Source organism: Triticum aestivum, chromosome 2B (assembly GCF_018294505.1).
Source record: "Triticum aestivum cultivar Chinese Spring chromosome 2B, IWGSC CS RefSeq v2.1, whole genome shotgun sequence".
Taxonomy (NCBI): Eukaryota; Viridiplantae; Streptophyta; class Magnoliopsida; order Poales; family Poaceae; genus Triticum; species Triticum aestivum.
The window spans coordinates 734,269,148-734,277,928 of record NC_057798.1 but is presented as its reverse complement, the minus strand read 5'-3'; positions in this window follow the sequence as shown (position 1 = coordinate 734,277,928).

The window sequence follows — 8,781 nt, the reverse complement described above, 5'->3', positions numbered from 1 at the left end:
GCACGGGAGGTGCGCCCACAGACACGGGAGGCGTGGCCACCGCAGACACTGGTGGCGCGGTATGGCGCGACAGCGACGACGCCCGTACCGGCGTGCTCGCCGCCGTGCCAGCGTGGAGCAACTCGCCACTCCTCATCGAGCTGAACTGGAGCGGCGAGTTGCTGAACCACGCGCCTTCTTGGGGCGGCAACTGGCTCCGTCGGGCCAAGCAAGGTTGGTGAAGCATCGAGCGGTCTCGCCCGTATCCGGAGGGCTCGGCAGGCCACCCAGCCGGGTAATATGCCGGAGAACGGCTCATCGGAAGCCATCGGAAGAGTGGAGAAAATGGTGAAGGAGGAGATGGGGGAGCGGCAGAGGGGTGCGATTCTTGCCCGCTATTTATCTGGCCTCGTGTAAATAGAGGGCGGACGGTAGGAGCTTGGCCGACGTCTGGCCTCGTTTAAACTGAGGGCGGACGGGAGGAGCTCGGCCAGTGTTGCGTTTAATTCCGGCCCGCTCATGAACGAACATGTGGCTAGAGTAGGATTCTTGGTTTGCATGCGGGTTTAACGGAGGGGTTTAAGAGCATCCATGGTGTGCATTTTTCACTACCTCTAAGCACTCTCTCTCTTCTTAGAGGTCGCCTCCATACACTGCACTTCACGCCTCTGAGCAAAAAATCTCTAGCATCGCCTCTTAGCTTGGAGGCTGCCTCTAGTGATTTAAATAATCAAGCAGCCCCACCCGTCAGCCTGTTTGTGCTCCTAACGATGCATGTGATGCACCAAAGTTCTCCTCCATTCAGATTTCCATGCCTTTGTTTAATCAATCATGGGACCACAATAGAGGCTGAAGCAAAATGTTATACACTGTGTGGTTTTGAGATTGTTTGGAGGCAGCGCTGTGGGGTCCAGCTTAGAGGCAAGCTCGCCTCTAAGCACTGTGGATGCCCTAATGGAGGCGCTGGGCGTGCAGCGGGCGGTGCAGTACAATTCGATTTGACAGTAGCAATGAGCTGTCAAATCACAAAGGCCCTCGCCTCTCGTGAAACCGACCGAGCTAGACTGCCTCGCCCTCTAGCCTTTTAAAAAATGTATATACTCCACTTTTGTATAGTAGTAGTATCGATGGATTGCGCCATGGAGCAAAACTTGAAATTAAAAAAAAAGGTGGTACATATAGAGAGCGCTCGTCGCCAAATTATGCATATAGTACTATCAGAAAGGCTTGTCACAATAATGGTGTCCAGCATAAGTGCACAACCCACCCCTCAAATAAAACTAAGCACCCTGGAATTCTTTGACAAAACTAAGCACCCTGAAATTCTTTGACAACTAAACTGCTGGCTATATGATGTTGGCCATATATATTGTACGTATATAATGTGAAGAAACGAGTGGTAGTACTATACCAACTAAAAGATGAAATGTAAGAAATACTAGTATGTACGTACTGAAGAGTTAAAGTAACGAGAAGAAACATAACATAGTTCTGATGGGGGCTCAACACAACACACCCCTCAAATTAAATTAAGCACACCTGAAATTAAACTTTGCAACTATTCCGGAGACACTGCATTAGAACCACCATGATCAACGACACTGCCACCTTACTCGGAGTCCTTGTCCACGTCCTCGACTTCGTCCTTGTCCCTCTTCCACTTGGCTGATACTTCTTTGCTTGAACCGCACACTTGGTCTTACTCTTCATCCAACCCTTGTAGATATTGAAACAAAGGTAGCCATCCATTGCAGCATAGTGGATGTGGTCTATATCTAGTACATTCCGCTGCCATACATAACGATGAAACGTGTATGGAGGTTTCTCCAGTTTACCGTACGAAGGATGAACCATGGCTCCTGCTAGGGTCAGCATTGAAGGCTGACGAGAGGACACCAGCCGATTCTTCTGGAGGTCGAAGGTGTTGCCTACAACGAGGCCTATCCCACCCAGGACTTCTTTGTCGTTACCAAAGTCTACAACAACGAATTTGACTAGGTTGCTCTCGAGGAAGTCCTTAAAATCCAGGCATTCAACGTCGGCATGGCATATGTGGTAGACCAAGCATAAGTCATGCACGCAAACCTGGATCACGGCGGGCTTCTTCCTCTCTTCGTCCTTTAGATCCTTCTCTCATCCCAGGACTGTGGTGTACTCAACATCTAGCCCAGCGACCCACTCACCATCTGAGTCTTCGAACATGCGTCTAAAGCGAGAAAGACATCCTTTCACCCTCGCGGAAGAATGGGTGTAGACGACGTCGAACTCATCGCCGGTGATGGTTCTAACCTTGTACTCACTGCCGATCGTGGAGATTTGGGACGCCATGGATTTGGGAGGAGGGTTAGGATTAGTGGAACTGCCATAATGCGAATGGACGGGACGACTAGGAGCGAACCGCCGTAGTATTGAAGGACGTGCGGGGACGAGTAGGAGCGAACTGCCAGCATGCGAACGGCAGGGTAGTGGCTTTCCATTCTCCCATGATACGGGCTTCCGAGAGCCCTTGGATCTGAGATCGAACGGTTGCATGGCATGATTCTAGACCTATGGGTGAATATCCTATCCTGGAGGGTTATTCTACAAATTTTCAGCAACTTAGCATGCAACTGTTTGATCTCAGATCCAAGGGCTGCCAGCAGCCCGTATCATGGTCGCGCCTACCACGACCGTCGTGTCGCTCGCGCGGTCGCGCCCTTGTAGATTTAACACGGTGCATTAGGCTATCTGATGTTGGCATGTCATACATAATTGTCACTTAGTCACTCATACTACAACAAGGTTAGCTATAAGGTTGGCTATAAGTGTATTTATTTTTTTACTCCTCTCTATCTCTTTCTTCGTACTCCCTCCATCCCATAATATAAGAACATTTTTGACACTAGTGTAGAGCCAAAGATGTTCTGATATTATGGGACACAGGGAGTACTAGTATTTATTGCATTTGCCAAGGAGTGACCTCTTCCAATGAAATGGTGTGCTTATTAGTTTTTTGTTGCTAAGTTTGCTTCATTTAATTAGCTATAGACTCAAAATTGTCTTTTCACCTAGGTACACGCACTTAGCACCATTTCTTCCTTGGGTCACCAAACTAGTCTCTCTCTTCTTGATTAACTTGCCACATCAGACTTTATGCCTATGTGGAAGGCTTAGCACCTGTAGGAGCAAGTAAGTACAATAATGCACTTTACATGGCATTTTTGCATATGTGGAGGAAAGAGAGGCAAGGAAAAAGTGGAGAAGTGGGCTCTCATGCAAGAGCCAACCTCTACTACATGGTGGAGCATTGGGAGAGGCACCTGTATGAAGGTGGTTAGGAATCAGGAGACTCACGCCGGTCGTAGCGCCGCAGTTAAAATGATAATGGCAAGTCAAATCATGGGGCCCCACCTGTCCAGCAGTAACTCGATGTCAAATCACACAGCCCTACGTTTGCAGCAGCCTATTCCCTCGTCTTCTCGCATCTCTGTCGAACCGACTAGGCAAAACTGCCCCGCCTACCGCGCAGGAAAAGCCCGCGCAGTATTGCTACGTCTTGAGCTAGCGTTGGTTTTCACCGAAGAGGAGAGGGTGATGCAGCAAAGTGTAGCGTAAGTATTTCCCTCAGTTTTGAGAACCAAGGTATCAATCCAGTAGGAGGCTCCTCAAAAGTCCCACGCACCTACACAAACAAACTGAGAACTCACAACCAACGCAATAAAGGGGTTGTCAATCCCTTCAGGTCACTTACAAAAGTGAGATCTGACAGAGAAAGTATGATAATATAAATATATTTTTGGTATTTTATAATATAGATGCAAGAAAGTAAAGATGCAAATAAAAGTAGATTGAAAGCAAATATGATAAGAGATAGACCCGGGGGCCATAGGTTTCACTAGAGGCTTCTCTCGAGAGCATAAGTATTACGGTGGGTGAACAAATTACTGTCGAGCAATTGATGGAAAAGCGAATAATTATGACGTTATCTAGGCATGATCATGTATATAGGCATCACGTCCATAACAAGTAGACCGACTCCTGCCTGCATCTACTACTATTACTCCACACATCGACCGCTATCCAGCATGCATCTAGTGTATTAAGTTCATAAGAACAGAGCAACGCATTAAGCAAGATGACATGATGTAGAGGGATAAACTCATGCAATATGATATAAACCCCATCTTGTTATCCTCGATGGCAACAATACAATACGTGTCTTGCAACCCTTTCTGTCACTGGGTAAGATCACCACAAGATTGAACCCAAAGCTAAACACTTCTCCCATGGCAAGAAAGATCAATCTAGTAGGCCAAACCAAACTGATAATTCGAAGAGACTTGTAAATATAACTCAATCATACATAAAAGAATTCAGAGAAGATTCCAATATATTCATAGAATAAACTTGATCATAAACCCACAATTCATCGGATCTCGACAAAACACACCGCAAAAATAGATTACATCGAATAGATCTCCACAAGAGAGGGGGAGAACATTTTATTGAGATCCAAAAGAGAGAAGAAGCATCTAGCTAATAACTATGGACCCGTAGGTCCTGTGGTAACTACTCACAACTCATCGGAGAGGCTATGGTGTTGATGTAGAAGCCCTCCGTGATTGATTCCCCTCCGCAGAGTGCCGGCGAAGGCTCCAAGATGGATCTCGCGGATACAGAAGGTTTCGTGGTGCTCCCGGATGTTTTCGGGGTCTGTGGACATATATAGGAGGAAGAAGTACGTCGGTGGACGCCCGAGGGGCCCACGAGAGATTTCTTCACTTGCACTCCAGGCTCTTCGGATCAGATTTGTTCCAAAAATAACGCTCCTGAATGTTTCATTCCGTTTGGACTCCGTTTGATATTCCTTTTCTTAGAAATACTGAAATAGGCAAAAAACAGCAAGATGGGCTGGGCCTCCGGTTAGTAGGTTAGTCCCAAAAATGATATAAATGTGTAGAATAAAGCCCATAAACATCCAAAAGGGGTAATATAATAGCATGGAACAATAAAAAATTATAGATATGTTGGAGACGTATCAAGCATCCCCAAGCTTAATTCCTGCTCGTCCTCGAGTAGGTGAATGATAAAAAGAGAATTTTTGATGTGGAATGCTACCTAGCATAATTCATAATGTACTTTTCTTTCATTGTGGCATGAATGTTCAGATCCATATAATACAAAATAAAAGTTCATAAAGACATAAGAAATAGTAATACTTCAAGCATACTAATCAAGGTAATCATGTCTTCTCAAAATAACATGGCTAAAGAAAGTTATCCCTACAAAATCATATAGTCTGGCTATGCTCTATCTTCATCACACAAAGTATTTATCATGCACAACCCCGATGATGAGCCAAGCAATTGTTTCATACTTTAATAATTTCAAACTCTTTCAACTTTCACGCAATACATGAGCGTGAGCCATGGACATAGCAATATATGTGGAATAGAATGGTGGTTGTGGAGAAAACAAAAAAGGAGAAGATAGTCTCACATCAACTAGGCGTATCAACGGACTATGGAGATGCCCATTAATAGATATCAATGTGAGTGAGTAGGGATTGACATGCAACGGATGCACTAGAGCTATAAATATATGAAAGCTCAACAAAAGAAACTAAGTGGGTGCGCATCCAACTCGCTTGATCACGAAGACCTATGACACTTTTGAGGAAGCCCATCATTGGAATATACAAGCCAAGTTCTTTAATGAAAAATTCCCACTAGTATATGAAAGTGACAACATATGAGACTCTCTATCATGAAGATCATGGTGCTATTTTGAAGCACAAGTGTGGAAAAAGAGATAGTAGCATTGTCCCTTCTCTCTTTTTCTCTCATTTTCTTTTTTTCTTTTTTTCTTTTTCTCTTCTTTTTTTTCTTTGGCCTTTCTTTTTTTTTCTTTTTGGCCTTTCTCTTTTTTTTTCTCTTTTTTTTTTTGTAAAGTCCGAAGTCTCATCCCGACTTGTGGGGGAATCATAGCCTTCATCATCCTTTCCTCATGAGGATAATGCTCTAATAATGAAGTTCATCACACTTTTGTGGATTTACAACTCAAAGCTAGAACAAAATATGACTCTATATGAATGCCTCCGGCGGTGTACCGGGATATGCAATAACTCAAGAGCGACATGTATGAAAATTATGAAGGTGGCCTTGCCACAAATACAATGTCAACTACATGATCATGCAAAGAGCAATATGACAAAAGTAATGTGTGTCATATGAACGGAACGGTGGAAAGTTGCATGGCAATATATCTCAGAATGGCTATGGAAATGCCATAATAGGTAGGTATGGTGGAGGAAGGAGTATGGTGGGTATATGGTACCGGCGAAAAATGCGCGACACAAGAGAGGCTAGCAATGGTGGAAGGGTGAAAGGGTGCGTATAATCCATGGACTCAACATTAATCAAAAGAACTCATATACTTGTTGCAAAAATTTAGAAGTCATCAAAAATCAAAGCACTACGCGCATGCTCCTAGGGGGATAGATTGGTAGGAAAAGACCATCGCTCGTCCCCGACTGCCACTCATAAGGAAGACAATCAATAAATAAAATTGTGCTCCAACTTCATCACAAAGCGGTTCACCATACGTGCATGCTACGGGAATCACAAACTTCAACACAAGCATTCTTAAATCATAATCACCCAACTAGCATGACTTTAATATTACTACCTCCATATCTCAAAACAATTATCAAGTATCAAGTTGATCATAGCATCCAATTCACTTCCTATGATAGTTTTTATTATACCCAACTTGGATGCTCATCATTCTAGGACCAACTTTGTAACAAAAGCAAATACCATGCTGTTCTAAAAGACTCTCAAAATGATATAAGTGAAGCATGAGAGACTAGCAATTTCTTCAAAATTAAGACACCACCGCCGTGCTCTAAAAGATATAAGTGAAGCACTAGAGCAAAAACTATCAAGCTCAAAAGATATAAGTGAAGCACATAGAGTATTCTAGCAAATTCTAATCAAATAGGCTTCTCCCAAAAGGTGTGTTACAGCAAGGATGATTGTGGTAAACTAACAAGCAAAGACTAATATAATACACGACGCTCCAAGCAAAACACATATCATGTGGCGAATAAAAATATAGCTCCAAGTAAAGTTACCAATGAACGAAGACGAAAGAGGGGATGCCTTCCCGGGGCATCCCCAAGCTTAGGCTTTTGGCTACTCTTGAATATCTTGGGGTGCCATGGGCATCCCCAAGCTTAGGCTCTTGCCACCCTTTATTCCATAGTCCATAAAGGCTTTACCCAAAACTTGAAAACTTCACAACACAAAACTCAACAGGAAATCTTATAAGCTCCGTTAGTGAAAGAAAACAAAACCACCACATAAGGTACTGCAATGAACTCATTCTTTATTTATTTTGGTGTTAAACCTACTGTATTCCAACTTCCTTATGGTTTATAAACTAATTTATTAGCCATAGATGCATTGAAATAAGCAAACAACACGCGAAAAACAGAATCTGTCAAAAACAGAACAGTCTGTAGAAATCTGTAAGTAACACAAACTTCTGGAACTCTAAAAATCCTAACAAAATAGGACGTATTGGAGAATTTTTCTATTGATCAGAAGAGAAAATAATCAATGCAAAATCACGTTTCTGTGATTTATTGAATTTTTTCTCGTGAGCACAAAGTTTCTGTTTTTCAGCAGAATCAAATCAACTATCATCGTAGTTTATCCTATAGGTTCTACTTGGCACAAATACTAATTAAAAGATAAAAACACATATACACAGAGAGTAGATGCAAGATTTATTCCTAAATAGGAGCAAAATCAAAAAACATAAAGAAAAATTGGGTTGCCTCCCAACTAGCGCTATCGTTTAACGCCCCTAGCTAGGCATAAAAGCAAGGATAGATCTAACTAGTGCCATCTTTGGCACTTGATTCATAAGTAGCACGCATGATAGATTCATAATGTAATTTGACTTTCTTTCTTGGAAAGTGCTCCATGCCTTTCTTTAAAGGAAATTGGAATCTAATGTTCCCTTCCTTCATATCAATAATCGCACCAATCGTTCTAAGGAAAGGTCTACAAAGAATAATAGGGCAAGAAAGATTGCAATCTATATCAAGAACGATAAAATCTACGGACACCAAATTTCTATTAGCAACAATAAGAACATCATTGATCCTTCCCATAGGCTTTTTAATGGTGGAATCTGCAAGGTGCAAATTTAAAGAGCAATCATCAAGATCATGGAAACCTAGAATATCACATAAAGTTTTTGGAATCGTGGAAACACTAGCACCCAAATCACACAAAGCAAAACACTCATAATCTTTAATTCTAATCTTTATAGTAGGTTCCCACTCATCATTATGTTTTCTAGGTATAGAGACTTCCAAATTCAGTTTTTCATCATAAGATTGCAACAAAGCATCAACGATATGTTTGGTAAAAGCTTTATTTTGACTATAAGCATGAGGAGAATTAACAACGGATTGCAATAAGGAAATACAACCTTTTAAAGAGCAATTATCATAATCAAATTCCTTGAAATCCGAGATAGTAGGTTCAATATTAGAAGTTGAAGATTCTCCAATCTCTCTTTTACCAAATTTAACATCACGATCTAAAGATTCCAAATTTTTGGGACGCCTTCTAGGCAAAGTTGATTCGTCATCACTCCCATAATCATCAAAATTCATCTTGCAAAACATAGATCTAATCGGAGACGCATCAATAACTTTAAGATCCTCATCATTATTTTCAGGTAATTTAGAAGAACACGCTTTTATGAAGCTTTCTTTTTTAGCACGCAATCTAGCGGTTCTTTCCT